The following is a 22,253-nucleotide window of genomic DNA, read 5'->3' on the forward strand; positions in this document are numbered from 1 at the left end:
CTAAGGTTATTTATCTACTTCCCTATTGAGCTGGTGATGTCAAAGTCAGTGCCCTCTGACCCTCTTCCTGGCTGTCTGCGATGACCAGGGGCAGCCTGACCTCTGGAACCTTTAAGATACAGCGTTGCATTCCGGCAGCAGGATGAAAACCGTCTATCCAACTCCCGGAAAACAAAGCAGTCAGGCTAAGAGCTGCTCTGCCATTCACAGGAAGCTTTGTATCTGATGAATAAATACAAAGCGTCCTCTGGCTGAAGCAGGCGGATGATGTCACAATCTCCACATCATAGAATATAAAGCTCCCTGTGAATGGCTGAGCAGCACCCTGTTTATGTTCTGGGAATTGGATGGTAAGTTCTCGTCCCGCTGCCAGAACACAGCTGTATATAGCTGAGAGTACATAATACAGCCTACCTGTGCAGTAAATAGCCAAACTATTTAAATGAGCATTAAACATGGAGTTGGGTTTTAATGTACGTTCCTTGCAAGTTACATTGCTGTCTTGGAACCAGTATGCAGCCCAGTTGTTGGAAAGATTGGCAGCTTCCATCCGGCTTTTCACACAGGTGTTTTACCTATTCAGTTTAGCTGTGCTGTAGTGTATGGATTTTCTTTTTAAGCAACATTCTTGAAAAAAGTTACTGAAGAAAAATTAAGATTGATCCAAATACCTTTGCAAGGAAGGTTAGCATTCCTGAATATCACTTGCATCACAATCCGTTATCCATTAAGGAAAACATTTATAAGATAATCGCAACTAATTGGCTCTTGGAAGTCGCATTTTATTGCTTCAAATTATTTAAACCTGAGAGCAGTTTTAATTGTATATTTGTTTTTTTGTTAACTTTGGGAATCTGACTCAGATTCCCTATTTTAATCTTTCTGTGAGTGTGTGCGCCCATGGGGCTGAGATAACATCGGTACTGCACACCTGTACCCCACAAATCTGAGTGTTGAGGGAGGAGGGGGAATACATTGGCGATCCTTAATAAATATAGCTAAAAAAATTGCAAATTCTATGTGTGGTTTATTATATATTGCAATCTTTTTTAACTTTTATTTTAAATAAACTGGCTCCCCTAGCAAGGAAAAGACCACAGAATAATAGGCAAGTAGGCACTTGGAATTTGAGTACAGTTGAGGCTCATAACAGCCATATGAGGGTAAAATATACACACACACACACCCTGGCAGAACTTATGATTTCTTGGCCATTTTTCAAAGCATATGAATAGCACAATAACTTTTCTTTCACTCATGGTTAGTGTTTGGCTGAAACCAATTATTATCAATCAACTGTGTTTTCTCTTTTTAAATCATAATGACAACAGAAACTACCCAAATGACCCTGATCAAAAGTTTACACACCCCAGTTCTTAATACAGTGTATTGCCCTCTTTAACATCAGTGACAGCTTGACGTCTTTTGTGGTATTTGTGGATGAGGCTCTTTATCTTCTCGGATGGTAAAGCTGCCCATTCTTCCTGGCAGAAAGCCTCCAGTTCCTGTAAATTCTTGGGCTGTCTTCCATGGACGGCACGTTTGAGATCTCCCCAGAGTGGCTCAATGATATTGAGGTCAGGAGACTGAGATGGCCACTTCAGAACCTTCACTTTATTCTGTTGTAGCCAATGACAGGTGGACTTGACCTTGTGTTTAGGATCATTGTCATGGTGGAATGTCCAAGTAGGCCATGTGCAGCTTCCGAGCTGATGAATGCAAATTTTCCTCCAGTATTTTTTGATAACATACTGCATTCATCTTGCCATCAATTCTGACCAAATTTCCTGTGCCTTTTGTAGCTCACACATCCCCAAAACATCAGCGATCCACCTCTGTGTTTCACAGTAGGGATGGTGTACCTTTCATAATAGGCCTTGTTGACTTCTCTCCAAATGTAGCGTTTATAGTTGTGGCCAAAAAGCTCAATTGTGGTCTCATCACTCCAAATGACCGTGTCAGAAGGTTTGATGCGTGTCTCTGTGCTGTTTGGCGTATTGTAAGTGGGATACTTTGTGGCATTTGCGTAGTAATGGCTTTCTTCTTGCGACTCGACCATGCAGCCCATCTTTCTTCAAGTGCCTCCTTATTGTGCATCTTGAAACAGTCACACCACATGTTTTCAGAGTCCTGTATTTCACCTGAAGTTATTTCTGGGTTTTTCTTTGCATCCTGAACAATTTTCCTGGCACTTGTGGTTGAAATTTTAGTTGGTCTTCCTGACCGTGGTTTGGTTTCACCAGAACCCCTCATTTTCCACTTCTTGATCAGAGTTTGAACATTGCTGATTGGCATTCTCAATTCCTTGGATATCTTTTTATATCACTTTCCTGTTTTATACAGTTCAACTACCTTTTCCCGCAGATCCTTTGACAATTCTTTTGCTTTCCCCATGACTCAGAATCCAGAAACGTCAGTGCAGCACTGGATGAAAGATGCAAGGGTCTGTCAGGAGTCCAGAAACTCATTGACCTTTTATACACACACACTGCTTACAACAAACAGATCCCAGGTGAACATGGTTACCTTTTAAAAGCCATTCAAACCCCTTTGTCAACCTGTGTGCATATTATCAGGCCATAATCAGCAGGGTATGTAAACTTTTGATCAGGGTCATTTGGGTAGTTTCTGTTGTCATTATGATTTAGAAAGAGTAAACACAGTTGATTGATAATAAATGGTTTCAGCCAAACACTAACCATGAGTGAAAGAAAAGTTTTTGTGTTATCATTCATTTTCTCAGAAAGGGTTAAGTCTCCTTGCTTTTTCTCCAGCAACAGACTTGAACTACATTATCTTCAGGACACTCTCTAGCATCCCCTTTACTGGCACCCATCAACTGACTCTTCTAGTGGCAGGGATGGCCCCCCTCAGGTAAGACCCCTTGACACAGATCTGTACTCGCTGTACAGATCTCCCAGTGTCTCCATTCCAGTCAGCTCTGCAGGACCTTCGGGTACAGTTCCTCTCTAGCTCTTTAGACCCTCAGGTCAACTACCTGATGCCACATGGCACCTCCTACAGAGGAGGAGGCAGCTGCCCCTCCCTCCGGGACCCCGCTCTCCAGCTGAAAGACCCAGAGCACATGTGCTCTTGGCATTTTATACAGTATCCCAGCATGCATCAAGGTACTTTCCTCTGCCAACCTCAAGGCTGTACTAAATACCTGTGCACTCATTTGTCAGGTTTACTCCCACTGTCCAATATGCCTACCTATTGGATCAATGTGAAATACTTCAGACAAACTGAGTTGCACCTGAGCAAAATGAGCAGATCTCACTAGCAGATCCTGCTCTCTGGTAGGCAGTGAACAATATAAATTTACTTGGCAATCCTGATAGGCAAAAAGGATCCAAATTTATACTCTCTCTAGCACCTACCTAGGAAGGTGCTACACCCATATATATTATATAGATTTGTTACACACAGAGTGATACATTTCAAGAATTTCTTTTTTATTTTGATGATTATGGCTTACAGCTAGTGACACCCCAAAATTCAGTAGCTCAGAAAATTTGAATTTCTCTTTCGTTCATCGACGGACACAGTGCTCCATATATTAGAACTACTGGGTTATTTTTCCCTCGTCCAGGAGAACAACTAGGCAGAACAAAAAACACCTGGCTGCCCCCATGGGCAGTCCTCAGCTGGTATATAACCCCCATCTGCTCTAGGTAATCTGTTTTAATCTGTCTAGTCAGGAGTAAGGACCTAGGGTCCTGGCAGCGATCTCTGATCCTAGCAATTTTTTTCTTCGTTACATCTTTTTTGTTTTTCTTTTCACCCGGACATATGAATAGGGATAGCGTCCATGATGACGCTGGGTTCGAATTCTCTGCACTCCTCTGGTCGTTAGGGTGAGTCTTTTGGGGGTCCCTGTTATCTCTCTCGGATGATAGGTATACTGGGCCTTGAGGGGATCCTTTAGTGGTGCCAAAAGATCAGCTTTGTACTGCAAGGTCTTCCTTTCCCTTATGGAGCCTCAAGGTCACATCTCCCTCACTGACCCCCTCATGGAGGTGGTAGGTACGTCAGCTTCCCATGGTTGCACAGACAGTGGTCCTGCAGTTCTTAGTGTCCCGGGTTGAAGTGGGGTGTGGGCAAAGTCCCAGGAGGAAGCGTCCCCCGCCTTCCCTTGCTCAGGCTGTCTTATTTGATTCTGAGCCTGAATCAAATGCCCTGATCCATCCGATAGTGAGGATTATTCCTCCATGGTCGCAGCAGCGAATGAAAAACCGCTTGTAGACGCACTTATCACTGCACTGCGTGAGACTTTAAAAATGGAGGATGCAGCTGATGTAGCCACAGACGTGGCGGTGTCGTTTGGTACGCACAAGTCGCATCGTACTCCAAAGATGTTTCCTTATGTGCCTTATTTTGACAGGTTTTCCTGTAAGGAATGGGAACAACCAAAATTACCCTTTGTGGTCCCCAAATGTTTTGCTGTACGTTGCCCTTTTGAAGAGTCTTTTAAAAAAAAAAAAAAAGTGGGCTAGCCCACCAGTGGTTAACCCTCCTGTTTCTAGATTGAATAAAGCAATGATCCCAGTAGAGGAATACCTGTCCTTTAACCACTTAAGCCCCGGAAGATTTTACCCCCATTCCGACCAGGGGGTATTTTACGACTCGGCACTGCGTGACTTTAACTGACAATTGTGCGGTCATGCAATGTGGTACCCAAACGAAATTTATGTCCTTTTTTTCCCACAAACAGAGCTTTCTTTTGGTGGTAATTGATCACCTCTGCGCTTTTTATTTTTTGCGATATTAATAAAAAAAGAGCGAAAATTTTGCAAAAAAATGACATTTTCAACTTTGTCTTTTAAAAAATATCCAATATACTCAATTTATGTATTTTTTTTTTTGGCCAAAATATATTTAGCTACATGTCTTTGACAAAAAAAAATTCAATGAGCGTATTTTTATTGGTTTGCGCAAAAGTTATAGCGTCTACAAACTATGGTGTAAATACAGAAATTTACGCAGCTTTAATTTTTGACTGCCTATCTCATTTCATGAAGTGCTAAAATGGCAGGGCAGTACAAAACCCCCCAAACTACCACTTTTTGGAAAGTAGACATCCTAAGGAATGTTCTGAGAGGCATGTTGAGCTCATTGAATATTTCATTTTTTTGTCACAGGTGTTTGAAAAATGACTAAAAATTTTTTTTTTTTTTTTTTTACACAAAGTTGTCATTGAAATGATATATTGCTCACACATGCCATGGGTATATGTGTAATTACACCCCAAAATATATTCTGCTGCTTCTCCTGAGTACAGGGATACCACATATGTGGGACTTTTTGGGAGCCTAGCTGTGTACGGGACCACAAAAACAAATCCCCACCATCAGAATTTCAAAGGGCGTACATTTTTCATTGCATTTTCTCACTACCTCTAACGGTTTAGGAGGCCCTGAAATGTCAAGATACCACAAAACCCCCCCAAATGACCCCATTTTGGAAAGTAGACACCCCAAGCTGTTTGCTAAGAGGCATGGTGAGTCCATGGAATATTTTATATTTTACCACAAGTTTTGGGAATATTACTATTTTTTTTTTTTATTTTTTTTTTTTTACACAACGTTGTCACTAAAAGATAAAATTCTCACACATGACATGGGTATATGTGGAATTACACCCCAAAATACATTCTGCCACTTCTCCTGAGTATGGGGATGCCCCATGTGTGAGACTTTTTGGGAGCCTAGCTGTGTACAGGACCGCGAAAACCAATCAACACTCCCAGGTTTTCTAATGGCGTAAATTGTGCATGTCACCTCTGCACTACCTGTCACAGTTTCGGAGGCCCTAAAATTCCAAGATAGCACAAACCCCCCCCAAATGACCCCATTTTGGAAAGTAGACACCCCAAGCTATTTGCTGAGAGGCATGGTGAGTCCATGGAATATTTTATATTCTGCCACAAGTTCCGGGAAATACATATATATATATATATATATATATATATATTTTTTTTTTTTACACAAAGTTGTCAGTAAATGAAATATTGCTCACACATGCCATGGGTATATGTGAAATGACACCCCAAAATACATTCTGCTGCTTCTCCTGAGTACAGGGATACCCCATGTGTGAGACTTTTTTGCAGTCTAGCCGAGTACAGGTCCCCGAAAACCAGTCCCCACTTTCAGGCTTTCCAAGGGCGTAAATTGTTGATTTCACTCCTGACTACCTATCACAGTTTCGGAGGCCCTAAAATTCCAAGATAGCACAAAACCCCCCCAAATGACCCCATTTTGGAAAGTAGACACCCCAAGCTATTTGCTGAGAGGCATGGTGAGTCCATGGAATATTTTATATTTTGCCACAAGTTCCGGGAAATATATATATATATATTTTTTTTTTTTTTTTTACACAAAGTTGTCAGTAAATGATATATTGCTCACACATGCCATGGGTATATGTGAACTGACACCCCAAAATACATTCTGCTGCTTCTCCTGAGTATAGGGATACCCCATGTGTGAGACTTTTTTGCAGTCTAGCCGAGTACAGGACCCCGAAAACCAATCATCGCCTTCAGGCTTTCCAAGGGCGTAAATTGTTGATTTCACTCCTGACTACCTATCACAGTTTTGGAGGCCATGAAATGCCAAGACAGCACAACCCCCCCCCAAATGACCCCTTTTCGGAAAGTAGACACCCTGAGCTATTTGCAGAGAGGCATGTTGAGTGTTTTGCAGATCTCACTTTTTGTCACAAAGTTTTGGAAATTGAAAAAAGAGGAAAAAAAATGCATTTTCCTGTTTTTTCTTCATTTTCCAAAAAAAATTAGAGCTGCAAAATACTCACCATGCCTCTCAGCAAATAGATTGGAGTGTCTACTTTGCAAAATGGGGTCATTTGGGGGGGGTTTGTGCAATCTTGGCTTTTTATGGACTTCAAAACTGTGATAGGTAGTAAGGAGTGAGATCAACAATTTACGCCCTTAGAAAGCCTAAAGGTGCGCATTGGTTTTTCCGGGTCCTGTACGCGGCTAGACTGGCAAAAAGTCTCACACATGGGGTATCATTGTACTCAGGAGAAGCAGCAGAATGTATTTTGGGGTGTCATTTCACATATACCCATGGCCTGTGTGAGCAATATATTATTTACTGACAACTTTGTGTAAAAAAATAAAAAAAAATAAAAAAAAATTTTTTCCTCGAAACTTGTGGCAAAATATAAACTATTCCATGGACTCACCATACTTCTCAGCCAGTAGCTTGGAGTGTCTACTTTGCAAAATGGGGTCATTTGGGGGGGTTTTGTGCCATCTTGAAATTTCAGGGCCTCTGAAACTGTGACAGGTAGTCAGGGGTAAAATCAGCAATTTACGCCATTAGAAAACCTGAAGATGTGGATTGGTTTTCGGGGGCGCGTACACAGCTAGGCTCCCAAAAAGTCTCACACATGTGGTATCCCTGTACTCAGGAGAAGCAAAAGAATGTATTTTGGGGTGTCATTTCACATATTCCCATGGCATGCATGAGCAATATATCATTTAGTGACAACTTTCTGTAAAAAAACAACAAAAAAAAAAAAAAATAATAATTTTCCCGAAACTTGTGGCAAAATATAAAATACTCCATGGACTCACCATGCCTCTCAGAAAAAAGCTTTGGGTGTCTACTTTTCAATAAGGGGTCATTAGGGGGGTGTTTGAACAGTTCCGGCATTTTATACTCAATCTTATCCACACATCACCCACTCTTCTAACCACTTGAAAACCAAGCCTTTTCTGTGCCTTTTTGTTTACATGAAAAAATATTTTTTTTTTACTAGAAAATTACTTTGAACCCCCAAACATTATATATTTTTTTAAAGCAGAGGCCCTATAGAATAAAATGGTGGATGTTGCAAATTTTTTTGTCACACGGTATTTGCGCACAGATTTTCCAAACGCAATTTTTGCGAAAAAAATACATTTTTTTTTAATTTATTGCACAAATACACTATATAATTCCAATTTTTTTGGTAAAATTTAAAATATGATCTTATGCCGAGTTCATAGACACCTAACATGACATGCTTTAAAAATTGCGCATGCCTGCGCAGCGACAAAAACGTATGTACATTTTTGAAAACCTTTAAAAGTCTCTACAGGTTACCACTTTAGACTTACAGAGGAGGTCTACTGCAAGAATTACTGCACTCGATCTGGCGATCGCGGCGATACCTCACATGCATGCTGCAATTGTGGTTTACATATAACACTAGACCACCGCTTGCGTGCGCCATTGCGCGCAAGCACCGGGGGTAAGAGGGGGGCTCAATTTTTTTTTTTTTTTTCTTTTGCTTTTTTATGTTATTTTGACACCTTTCCTTTAATTTTTTTTTTTTTTTAAATCATTTTTATTGTTATCATAGTGAATTTAAATATCCCCTATGATAGCAATCTGTGGTGACAGGTACTCTTTTTTTAAAAAATTGGGGTCTTTTAGACTCTAGATCTCTCCTCTGACCTTAACGCATCTGACCACACCAAAATTGGTGTGATAAAATACTCTCCCAATTTCCCAATGGCCCTGTTTATTTCTGGCGAAACAGAAGTCATAAAATGCTCGTAGCCTCCGGCATCTTAGGCCATAGAGATGATTGGAGCCATTCTCATCTCCAATTAGCTCTATGGTTAGATAACTGAACCACCGGCTGCACTCTCGGGTTAACCGTTGGGACAGGAGAGCCAGAGAAAAACCATGGAAGGCTGCGGAAGGCGGCGGTGGGGGGGGGGGGAGGCCCCTCCCACTGCATGTAAAAGCAGTCTAGCGGCCAATTACCTGCTAGAATTGCTTTTACATGTAAGCCGACCGCTGGCTGTAAAAAACGATACCAAGATGATGCCTAAATCTGCAGGCATCATCCTGGTATAACCACTCAAAGTCCAGCAACGTACCAGTACATTGCTAGTCCTTGTTTGGCATATAGGTTTTTTTTTTTTTTCATGCAGCCTGTGGGCTGAACGGAAAAAAAGAGAACCTATCAGAAATCAGCACAGGAATAATGCGTAGTATTACTCATCATTAACCGCCCAAACAACCACCCACTGAATTTAATGATGGGTATACACGACACTATCCACGTATACCAAAATAGGATTTTAACTGCAGTGCTGAAATCAGAAAATCACCACAGCTGCTATCAGCAAAGGTATCCATATATGCTGAGCGCAAACGCTGTTTGTGTCAGAATATATAAAATCAATGCGTGGTAGCCGACGAGGGACCTGCAAGAGAAACAGGTCACAAAAGAATGAAAAAACAAACAAAGGACATTGAAAAAAAGTATAGTAGGAAGGAGTAGAAGGACATATAAAATGACTGACAACAACAGTTTTTGGATCTTCATCATTAACCGCCCAAACAACCACCCACTGAATTTAATGATGGGTATACACGGCGCTATCCACGTATACCAAAATAGGATTTTAACTGCAGTGCTGAAATCAGAAAATCACCACAGCTGCTATCAGCAAAGGTATCCATATATGCTGAGTGCAAACGCTGTTTGTGTCAGAATATATAAAATCAATGCGTGGTAGCCGACAAGTACCTGCAAGAGAAACAGGTCACAAAAGAATGAAAAAACAAACAAAGGACATTGAAAAAAGTATAGTAGGAAGGAGTAGAAGGACATATAAAATTACTGACACCACAACAGTTTTTGGATCCTTTTATTTTTCTTTCTAACTGTTCCTTTACTTCTTGATTTGGGAGGGACTGCGATCATCTGCGATCTTCTCTTCCAGCTTGGGTCTCTCAAAATGTCGATGGACATCCAACATCCTTCAAGACCCTGTGTTTATGTGCCCTACACTGTGTCGTGCTGTACCCTACGCTAATAATCCACTAGTGTATGGTAGCGCTCGAAACATTCCCCGATGCAGAGACCAGGTTGGTCAGGACATTTGGGACAATAATAACGGGTGTCACGCCTAAATCCGCGCTTGCTACAGACACGACATCTTCTTTGGGGCCATCTTTGGGTAGGGGTACTCGGGAGGACATGTGAAAAATGCCTCTCATGCAGCCGGCTCACTGCATCTGGAAGGGGAAGTTGGGCAGGCATGCCTCCTGGGTACAGGTAGGCAAGGATGATCTCTTCCTGGAATTCCCGGAAAGATCCAGTTCGTCCTGACGCCCTGTATAGGACAAAGGCGTTCAGCATAGCCAATTGGTATAGGTAAACAGACACTTTTTTGTACCAGCGTCTGGCTTTACGGGCAACTAAATACGGCGCCAAAAGCTGGTCGTTAAGGTCCACCCCTCCCATGTTAAGGTTATATTCGTGGACACAGAGGGGTTTCTCCATAACGCCAGTTGCCGTAGGAATTTGGATCGTCGTGTCTGGGTGAAGGGAGGACAGAACATAAACATCCCGTGTATCCTTCCACTTCACCGCAAGTAATTTGTCCGTTTTCAAGCAGGCTCTCGCCCCCCGACTAAGACGGGAATCTACAAGCCGTTGGGGGAAGCCCCGGCGATTAGGTCGCACGGTGCCACATGCGCCAATTTGTAAATCGAGAAGGTGACTAAATAGTGGCACGCTTGTATAAAAGTTGTCCACGTACAAATGGTACCCCTTTCCGGATAAGGGTGACACCAAGTCCCAAACGATCTTACCGCTGCTCCCTATGTAGTCTGGGCAGTTGGGGGGCTCCACACAGCTATCTTTTCCCTCATAGACCCGGAAACTAACTGTATAGCCTGTGGCCCTGTCACACAATTTATACAGTTTGACCCCGTACTTGGCACGCTTGCTGGGGAGGTACTGTTTCATAGCAAGGCGGCCAGTAAATTTAATCAGGGACTCGTCAACGCAGACAACTTGTTCGGGGGTAAACAAGGCTGCAAACCGCTGATTGAAGTGGTCTATGAGGGGCCGAATTTTGTGGAGCCGATCGTATGCAGGGTCTCCCCGAGGACGACAGAGTTCATTGTCGCTGAAATGCATAAATCGCAGAATTTGCTCGTATCTCGTCCTGGACATAGAGGCAGAGTACATGCGCATATGGTGAACTGGGCTAGTGGACCAATATAGCCGCAATTCACTCTGTTTAGTTATGCCCATGTGGAGGGAAAGGCCCAGAAAGATCTTAAATTCGGAAACCGTTATAGGTTTCCAGCCGAATTGTCTGGCAAGGTGTGAATTTGGGTTGGCGGCGATGAACTGTTGTGCATATAAATTTGATTGATCCACAATAGATCTGTAAAGATCTTCCGTGAAGAACAGCTCAAAAAAGTTCAGGGGCGTAAAACCAGCTGTCTCCACGTGGATTCCAGGTTGGGCGGTGAATGGGGGAAGTACTGGCGCTGTAGTATCAGTGGGTTGCCAATTAGGAAATGCCAGCGCATCAGGGAGGGCACTATGGGCTCTATGGGCCTGTCTTCGAATACGCGGTGGCTGCGGGCCACTACTTGTGCTAGCCACCGCACCAGCTTCAACTGCACTTAGGGGACTCGCCACGTCACCAGGTCTTACTGCAGTGCTGGTTGTACTAGGTCCAGGTTGTACTAGGCCGCTGGCGCTTGCCAGGTCGCCAGAAGGATGAGCGGCACTAGTACCCACACTCTGCTCCATACGAGCACCCTGTGATTCCTGCATCACAACAACTTCAGAATGGGGTCGGGTACGCCTGGGTCTAACAGGGACCCATCTGTCGTCGGAGCTATCTGTCAGGGAGCCGCTGCCGTCATCAGGTTCATATACTGACACTAATTTGGTCATTGTAGCTTCCCCTTCGCTATCAGATGACTCGGTCAGCATATAACTGATAAGCTCTTCATCCCTGTACGAACGTTTGGTCATTTTGGTAACTAAATTTACCCGTACAGTGATGCGACTCACAGGTAATAAAAGCACCTGGTTGTCGAAGATTATTTCAAGCGCTACAAAAAAAACTGCTAATGCTAGCAGGGATCAGGCCTGACTCTGCTAACACAGCGGTTTTGTGTCTTGTGTTTTTTTGCAAGTGACAGTAATCTATTGATTACTACACTTGCCTGGGTGAAAGGGTTAAACGCAGGTGCTGGCCGGAATCAGTACTGATCGTGCAAACACCGCGTTTTGGGAACCCTAAACTATGGGGGCGCTAGTATAGTTCTGATCAGATCAGATATTGATCTGTTCAAACACTATACTAGAAATGGAAGTGTAGGTGCGTGCGTGCGTGCGTGCGTGTGTGGCAATCAAGGGGTTACTTCTAAACTATGCGCTGGGGATCTGGGGGGGGTGGCGGGGACCCTAAACCTCCTTTGGGAAAGAAACTAGCTAGCTAGCGCAACCTCAAGTCACAATGACACCAATACAAAATACAGTAAAAACAGTATATTATGTGTGTATTAGTGCTAATGTGACAGAGGGTGTAGGGGTTAACGGGATGTGATCAGGGGGGGATCAGGGGTTTAAATCTTTATTGGAAGGGACTGGCGGGTATCCTAAGGATAAAAGGAACGGTGGCAAGCGCTAAACCTGGTCACAAGTCACACTTATACGGGTATATAGAAAATGCTATATACTGTATACAGTGTGCGTTGTGGCAGGGGGTGTAGGGGTGATCAGGAGGGGATCAGGGGATTAAATCTTTATTGGGCGGGTGGCGGGGACCCTAAACCTCCTTGGGACACAAACGTAGTCGCCTGCGCTAATTCTGATCACAATGACACTAATACAAAAATACAAAAACACAGTATATTACGTTTGTATTAGTGCTGATGTGACAGAGGGTGTAGGGGTTAACTAGCGGTGATCAGGGGGGGATCAGGTGGGATCAGGGGCTTAAATCTTTATTAGGGGGGGGTGGCGGGTAATTCAAGTGGAAAAAGGGGGGTCGCAAGCGCTAGACCTGACCACAAATCACACTTATACGGGTATATAGCAAAATGCTATATACTGTATACGGTGTGTGTTATGGCAGGGGGTGTAGGGGTGATCAGGGGGGGGTCAGGGGCTTAAATCTTTATTGGGCGGGTGGCGGGGACCCTAAACCTTCTTGGGACAGAAACTTAGTCGCCTGCGCTAATTCTGATCACAATGACACTAATACAAAAATACAATAACACCGTATATTGCGTTTGTATTAGTGCTGATGTGACAGAGGGTGTAGGGGTTAACGGCGGTGATCAGGGGGGGGTCAGGGGAGATCAGTGGGTTAAATCTTTATTAGGGGGGGTGGGGGGTAATTTGAGTGGAAAAGGGGGGGTCACAAGGGCTACACCTGTTCACAAATCACACTTATACAGGTATATAGGTATATGCTATATGCTGTATATAGTGTGTGTTGTGTCAGGTGCTGTAGGGGTTAATTGGGGGGGCGATCGGGGGTGAAATGTGCCTATCTAACTGTGTGTGGGTGTGCTTGGTGCAATACTCACAGTAAGATGTGCTCTCCTCTCACGCTGGATCCAAAAAGACCGTTGTGGGGGGAGGGCACATCTCCTCTAAGCCTGTGTTTACATTTCACAGGCTTAGAGGATGATCTGATTGGGCAGGACCGATCAACAGGTCCAGACCAAAAATGATTGGCCTGGACCTGATGACTGATCGGTTCTGAACCCAATCGAGTCATCATCGGCGGCGGGGACGCGCGGGAGCGCGCACAGGGCCGGCAAATTGTGCTGACGTAGGCCTACGTCAGTTTGCCTGGCCGGGGCTGAGTGCCGACGTAGATCATCGTGCGCCGGTCGTAAAGTGGTTAAGGACACGGCTGACAGGAAAGTGGAGGCTGTGGCACGCAGCATGTTTACTATGGCTGGTTCGACATTGCAGCCAGTCTTTGCCTCAGCCCTGGTGTCTCAGACACTAACTGAATGGTCTAAGCTTTTGCGCCAGGGCCTGGTGGGTGAGCAGGTCCCTCCTGCTTATGTTGATTTAGCGGACCAGTTGGTCCATGGGCTGCAGTTTTTTTGTGATGCAGTTTTGGATACGGCTCCTGTGCTGTCCAAACTTTGTTTCAGCGGTGTTAAATAGGCGTGTGCTGTGGCTTAAGAATTTGTCCGCAGACCAAGCCTCTAAGAAAGCTCTCATTGACCTGCTCTTTCAAGGTGATCACCTGTTTGGGGCTACCCTGGATGATATTAGGGTATCACGGGGGGAGTACCTTCCTGTCACAGTCGAGGAAAAGAAAGGAGCCTGGCCACAGACAGAGGCCCCCCCTCCTCAGCCTATAGAAAATGATTTTGTGCTTCTAGGATGGAGAATAAGGGAAATAGATCTTTTAAATCTTCCACGGGAGGTTCCAAGCAATCTTGGTCTGGTAAGCCTAGAGCTAGCTTCCCCCGGACCAGCAGACAAGACTCTGTCAGCATGATGGTCTGCCCTCACCCATTTTTGGGGTGGGGGGGGACATTTTCGCTGGTTTCTGGCCCCATGGACTTCTTTGAGCGTCAAGGAGATCTGAACAATGTTTCTTTTGGGAGCACCCAGAAAGAGGGACAAAGCTTGTCCTTTTTAGGTTTTTTTGAGTCTCCTTGTGCAGATTTAATTCCTGCAAAGGTTCAGGTGATGTCTGAACTGCCTAAGGTCCTTCCTACTGTATCTCTGTCCAGGGAATTGATTTACCTAGGTCTGATTCTATTTCTGACCCGGGTGGTCCTTCCTCTGCACATACTTCAGGAACCACAACCCGTGATTCATCGGCTGCTATCACACAAACTTCGCTCACCCATTTTGCATACAGGTTCTGAGTCTGATGGTAGCCACCTTCAAGACAGTTCTGCTTGCACAGTCTTACATGCAGCTCCTTTAGCAGGTTCGGCTCCAGAGAAGGATACCGAAGTTCATGATGAGGTCACGGGGGCCTCTGACAGATGCTGCAGGCGTCCAAGGGTCACGGTAAGACCAGTATCCTCCTTGGCTCAGGCTTTTTCCGCAGTTCCTGTGAGGAATCAAGAGCGGGGAGCTTCCAATCATCCTGGTGGCTGTAAACGTCCCTTGGGGGCTTCCTCTCGGAGAAGACCAGTTTTCTCAAGTGCTGATCTTCTAACCTGCTTTAGTCGCTGGTTTTAATGGCTTCGCTATTGAAAGCCAGGTACTTAGGGATAGAGATCTCTCTGGATCAGTGATCCCTACTACTGGTGAAGGTGAGGAAATCGTCTTCCAGCATGATATACCATTGTATGTGGAAAGCATACATTTCTTTTTTACAATTAAATTTTTATTTTATTGTTAAACATACAAACAATACCAATATTTACAACTACAATACATTACTCTGAGCAAGGAAAAATATTATCCATACATACAAACACACAAAAAAAGAAAAAAAAAAAACAAAAAAAAAAACAAAATTGGGAGAGGAAGGGAAGGGGACTATCAATAAACCGCTTTAGGATCAAAAAAAAAAAAAAAATATATATATCATCAATTAATTAATAAGTTCCTGCTTCTATCATTATGAAACAGGTGACATTGGCACACCTACAGCATCAATCCAGGCTGACCACACTTTATCGAATTTTTTTGGGCAATTCCTACTACCGTATGTAAAACGGTAGAATGGAAGTGTCTTAGCAACAGCAGCTATCCAGGTTGATCGGGTGGGAGGTTCGGGTAACTTCCATCGCAAAAGGATTTCTCTCCTGGCATAAAACAGGGTATACATAATGCACATTTTAGTATATCTATCCCCAGCCACTTCTGTAAGGTTACTCAGTAAAGTTACCTTTGGGTCCAAAGGAATCATAATGTCAAAAATTTCCCCAATAGTACCCGTCACTGCCTTCCAAAAGGTTGCCAGCTCGGGACACGACCAAACAACATGTAAAAAAGTACCAATTTCATGCCCACATCTAGTGCACGAAGGATCCTTCATGGGATATATCCTAGCAAGACGTTGTGGCGTGTAGTATGCTCTATGTAAGAATTTGAGTTGTATGAATCTGTCCTTAGCCGCTATCATTGATGGGATATAATTATTAACCGAATTCTCCCAATCTTCAACAGTCAGATCTGGGATGTCATCCTTCCATTTATTATAGGTTTTCTCAAGGGACTGACTATGATCTGTTGAGAGTATAAAATATATAGCAGAGAGAGTTTTCCCTATTACCTTAAAAGTTAGCATTTTCTCCAAAGGGTCCGATTCCAAGACAACAGGGCCTTGGAACTGAGCCCGCATAGCATGACTAAGCTGGCGATAACGAAACCCCATAGTGGGAGGCAATGAGTGGGTAGACTGGAGAGCTTCAAAGCCTTGAAGTTTTCCATCTCTAATAACATGTTTCATCGTAACTATCCCTCTGGCAGCCCATACCTGGGGATCAGGAAGTTGATACAGATGTATTAGATTAGGATTGCCCCACAGCGGAGTGTGGGGAGATATATGTAAAGGTGCGTTATATATCACCCGCGCCCGAGTCCATATCCACAGCACCGTCTTCATCAGACTGGTTATTTGAGGATGTGCCCTTCCCCCCCGGAAAACCAGATTACTAAGGGCCGCATAGGAACCCAGCAGTGCTGCTTCTAGTGTAACTGCGGAGTTAGTTTTGGGCTGGGAGAACCACCACCGGACCGTCACTAGTACAGCCGCCCAAAAATACAACTTAAAGTTAGGAAACGCTAAACCTCCTCTTGCAAGAGGAAGATATAACTTACGCAAGCATACATTTCTTGGTGTGAGTCGATTGGCGCTCATCCTCGATCCTTTTCTGTGGCACGGATCTTAAACCTTTCTTCAACAGGGCATTGATCAGAAGTTGGCCTTGATTGCCATCAAGGGCCAGTTGTCTGCCTTGGCAATCTTCTTTCAGTGACCCCCCCCCCCCAGCCCACGCATTCTTTCGTTCGTACCTTCATTCAGGGGCTTTGACATGTGGCTCCACCTGTACGGTCTCTTTTGCTGCCATGGGATTTCAATTTAGTGCTTTCGGTTCTCCAGAAACCTCCATTTGAGAATATTCGGGAGATTCTCTTGCCTACGTTATCCCAGAAGGTGACATCCCTATTACCTCGGCCCGCAGGGTATCAGAGTTGCCTGCATTAACCTGTCACACTCCCTATTTAGTGGTCCATAGGGATAAAGTGGTTCTTCGTCCCTGTCCATCATTCCTGCCCAAAGTTGTCTCTGACTTCCATTTGAGTGAGGACAATGTGTTGCCTTCCTTGTGTCCTAAGCTGGCTCATCCCAAGGCATTTGCTTTGCATACCTTGGATGTGGTTTGTGCGATTCGGGTATGTGTGGCAGCTACTGAGTCTTTTCAGAGGTCAGACCCACTTTTTTGTGGTTACAGACAGATCATGAAAAGGGCTGGCCATTTCTTCGGCTACCATCTCCAGATGGATCAGACAGATGGTGACTCAGGCCTATTCCATTAAAGGTCAGCTTCCACCTTTCCCTGGCAAGGCGCATTCTACTCAGGCGCTGAGTGCTTCTTGGGCCTTCCGTCATCAGGCTTCAATATAGCAAGTTTGCAAGATGGCCACTTGGTTGTCTGTGCATACCTTTTCAAAATTCTTTAAGGTAGATACTTTGGCATCTGCGGATGCTTCTTTCAGCAGCAAAGGTTTGCAGGCTGCTGTTTAAGAGGGGCTGTTCCCTCTTGAGGCGTGTTTTTTTCTTTAAACCTTTATTTTCAGACTGGGCTCCTGTGACCTGGTTAAGGTTCCTGTGTCCTGGGTAAGGGCTCTTGGGTTATTTTCTCTACCCCTCATTTTCCTTTTGGACGTCCCACTAGTTATGATATATGGAGCGCTGTATCTGTTGATTGAACGAAAGAGAATGGGATTTTTTTTTTTCTTACTGTAAAATCCATTTCTCTGAGTTCGACGGACACAGCACCGCCCCCTCTATGGAGTTCTGATACTTGCAACTAAACTGATTACCTAGAGCAGAGAGGGAAGTTTATTCCAGCTGAAGATGGCCCATGGGCGTAGCCAGATGTTTTTTTATTCTGCCTAGTCCTACTCCAGGAGGAAGCAATATAACCCACTAGTTATGATTAATGGAGCGCTGTGTCTATCAAATAACTCAGAGAAATGGGTTTTACGGTAAGTACAAAAATCTCATTATTACATAAAACCAATTAAAAAAAAAAAAAAAAAAAAAGTTTCTTAATACAACACTGACTGTGAAAACTTTGCATTTCACTTGGAAATCAAGGTCCCAGTCAGTGATGATTTAGGGAACCATGTCATCTGCTGGTGTTGGTCCACTGTGTTTTTATCAAGTCCAAGGTCAGCGCAGTCCTCTAGCAGGAAATTCTAAAGCACTTCATGCTTCTCTCTGCTGACCAGCTTTATGAAGATTGTAAGATATACTAAAACAGCGCTACCAGGCGTGTGTAAAGTAATAAAATATAAGTAATTCACAAATTACAAAATATAAATAATAAAGTGCACTAGTGACAAAATCTGAAATATCCAAAAGCATTCAATAATAATGACAATAAATAAGGATAATAAATCAATAAATATGCAAAGGTGCAATTAAATTCATAAATGGTGCAGAAGTGCCAAAGCGCTAAATCATGTGCAGTCCAAAAATATAGTCCACTTAAAATTAAATAAGGTGCTGAATAAGGTGCTTGAAGTGCTCCACACAGGTGCCAAGGTGCTTTCAAGGAGACCCTTTTGGGGATCCACTCACCAGACTTAAGATATATCTGAGCCTCAAGTATGCAGTGGTTTACCAACCAATGGCCAGTAGGGATGGATGGGTCAGCAAAGCCTTTTTCCAACAGACCTCCAGCCTCTATGTAAAGTCCCCCCTCGATCAGGTAATCAAAAGGAAGGGAAGGAGCCAAACATAGTGAAGCCCGTAGAGCATTTATTAAAAAAATTATATATAAAAACTACTCACAAAGGTATAGCATGAAATCGCATTTCAATAACAGCAATAACACAACAAATCCGTCCACTTCCGGGTACGCTGCCGGCGTGCGTTCCACAGGGTATAGGAAGTGACGTTGTGTGGTTCTCGTCTGCCAGGAAGTACGTCGATTAGTTTCGCCCGCCTACAATGGGCGTCATCAAAGATGTCAAAAGGTTCTTCTGGCATTCTGGTGGATTCTCAATGATAATGTCGCATTCTGGTGCATTCTCAGCGTGAGAGTCACATTCTGTTGGGTTTTCAGTGTGAAGTACACATTCTGATGGACCGTCGACCTGAATTTCTGCCATCTTTTTTGGTAATCTTCTCTCCCAATAGAGTGGTATCCTGCCCATTTAAGTGCAGTCCTTCCCTACTATAGAGCCAGTAATTGATAGAAAAGTCAGCCCAGTTCTCCATGAACCCTAACCCCTCCTCCTTGCTCCAGTTCATCACATGTCACATTCTTCCAGGGTCCCAATGGGATTGTCACATTCTTCTGGGGTCCCAACAGGAATGGCACTTCCTTCCGGGGTCCAATCAGGAACATTACATTCTTCTGGGGTCCACTTGGGAATGTTACATTCTTCCTGGGGTCCCAATGGGAATGTCGCATTCTTCCAGAGTCCCAACAGGAACTTCACATTCTTCCGGGGTCCCAAGGGGAACTTCACATTCTTCCGGGGTCCCAACGGGAACTTCACATTCTTCCGAGGTCCCAATGGGAACCTTACAGTCTTCTGTTGTCCCAATGGGAACGTTACATTATTCTGGGGTCCCATCAGGATCGTCACATTCTTCTGGGGTCCCAACAGGAAAGGCACTTCCTTCCAGGATCCAGTCAGGAACGTTACATTCTTCTGGGGTCCACTCGGGTATGTTACATTCTTCCGGGGTCCCAATGGGAACGTTACATTCTTCCGGTGGGGTCTCAATGGGAATATCGCATTCTTCCGGGGTCCCAATGGGAATGTCACATTCTTCCAGCGTCCCAATGGGAACTTCACATTCCTCCGGGGTCCCAACGGGAACTTCACATTCTTCCGAGGTCCCAATGGGAATGTCACATTCTTCCTGGGTCTCAACAGGAATGTCCCGTTCTTCTGGGGTCTCAACGGGAATATCACATTCTGCTGCAGTCTCTGTCTGAATGTCACATTGTGGTGAAGTCTCATAGAGAACGTCACATTCTGGGGTTTCCGGGGTCTGAACGGAAACGTCACATTCTTCTGGGGTCTCAACAGGAACGTCAGATTCTTCTGGGATCTCAACGAGAACGTGACGTTCTTTTGGGGTCTCAACGGGAAGGTAACATTCTGCCGGGGTCTCAGCCTGAAAGTCACATTGTGGTGGGGTCTTAACGAGAACGTCACATTCTTCCAGGGTCTCCACGGGAACGTCGCATTCTTCCGGGGTCCCAACAGGAAAGTCACTTTCTTCCGGGGTCCTAACGGAGTGTTCTCATTCTGCAGGGATCCTAGTCTGAATGTTACATTGTGATGAAGTCTCAACGGGAACATAACATTCTTGCGGTGTCTCAATGGGAATGTCACATTCCTTCGGGGTCCCAACGAGAACGTTGCATCACACTCTTCCGGTGTCTCAACAGGAACGTCACATTCTTCCGGGGTCTCGACGGGAATTTTACATTCTTCTGGGGTCTCAGCCTGAACGTCACATTGTGGTGGAGTCTCAGCCTGAATGTCACATTCTGCCGGTGTCTCAACAGGAATGTCACATTGTGGAGTACCTCAACGCGAATGACAAATTGTGGAGTATCTCATTGTGAACAACACATTGTACTGGTGTCTCAACGCGAACGACACATTGTGTGGTGTCTCATTGTGAACGACACATTGTGCTGGTGTCTCAATGTGAACGACACATTTTGGTGGTATCTCAACATGAACAACATATTGTGGTGGAGTCTCAACGTGAACTACACATTCTTCCGGGGTCTCGATGGGAATGTCACATTCTGCCAGGGTCTCAGCCTGAACGTCACATGGTCATGGAGTATTCGCCTACTGTCTGTATCCCCATTGGGGAGATTCACCCTCTCTATATTTCATGTTTCCCATTAGCACCAAAAGTGAAAGAAAGGCCCCAGAACAGGAATTGAGAGGAAATCTTCCAATGAGGACACTAGTTCTGCTGGCCAGAGATGCGAACAAAGCCGGAATCAGCTTTGATTGGGTCTTCAATGTAGTAACCCGGATGCAACGTCACAACGTCACTTCTGGTTTACTCGGCAGCCAGCGGCGCCAGATTTAAAACGCCAAAGTATTCAGAAACGCAGATTTTGGCGTTTTGAATTCTTTGAAGTGCAGAGGAGGGGTTTGGGGTCATTTAGACCCCCGATCCCTCCATAAAGAAGACCTGTCACTGCCTACTACTGTCACAAGGGATGTTTACATTCCTTGTGACAGCAATAAAAGTGATCAGGAATTTTTCTTTAAAGGGACAGTGTAAAAAAAAAAAGGAAAAAAGATTTTAAAGCGCCCCCATCCCTCCGTGCTCGTGCACCAAAGAAAATGCATACATAAGCCGCGCAGACAAATTTAAACAGTGTTCAAATCACACATGTGGGGTATCGTCACAAACGGTAGAGCGAGAGCAATAATTCTAGCATAAGACCTCCTCTGTAACTCTAAACTGGTAACCATTAAAACATTTTAAAGTGTTACCTATGGGGATTTTTAAGTACCGTAGTTTGTCGCCATTCCACGAGTGTGCGCAATTTTTAAATGTGACATATTAGCTATCTAATTACTCGGTGTAACATCATCTTTCACATTATACAAACAAATTGGGCTAGCGTTACTGTTTAGTTTTTTTAAATTTAAGTGTATTTTTCCCAACAAAATTGCGTTTGAAAAACTTCTGCGCAAATACAGAGTGACATAAAATATTGCAATGAACACTATATATATATATATATATATATATACTGTATATACTGTATATATAATGTTTGTGGGATCTAAGTAAATTTCTAGCAAAATACTGATTTTAACTTGTAAACAACAAGTGTCAGAAATAGGCCCTGTCTTGAAGTGGTTAATCCAATAAAGGGGGTGTAGCATACTTTAAATGGGGCTCAGAGGGGTTGTAGTGTCTGCAAACACAAGCAACTGCTACTGCCAGAGAGGACTCAAAATTGTAAGAAATAATAGCATTCCAAGTATGTGATGCTTATGTAATTTGTAATTATAGAAAAAAAAATTAATAAATAAATTCACCTGTATTAACCACTTTACCACCGGATGATTTTGCTGTCTTACGTCCAGGTCACTTTTTGCGATTCGGCACTGTGCGACTTTAACTGACAATTGCGCGGTCATGCAACGCCGTACCCAAACAAAATTTACATCCTTTTTTTCCCCACAAACAGAGCTTTCTTTTGGTGGTATTTGATCACCTGTGCGATTTTTACTTTTTG

Source organism: Pelophylax lessonae (assembly GCF_965119305.1).
Source record: "Pelophylax lessonae genome assembly, chromosome: 4".
Taxonomy (NCBI): domain Eukaryota; kingdom Metazoa; phylum Chordata; class Amphibia; order Anura; family Ranidae; genus Pelophylax; species Pelophylax lessonae.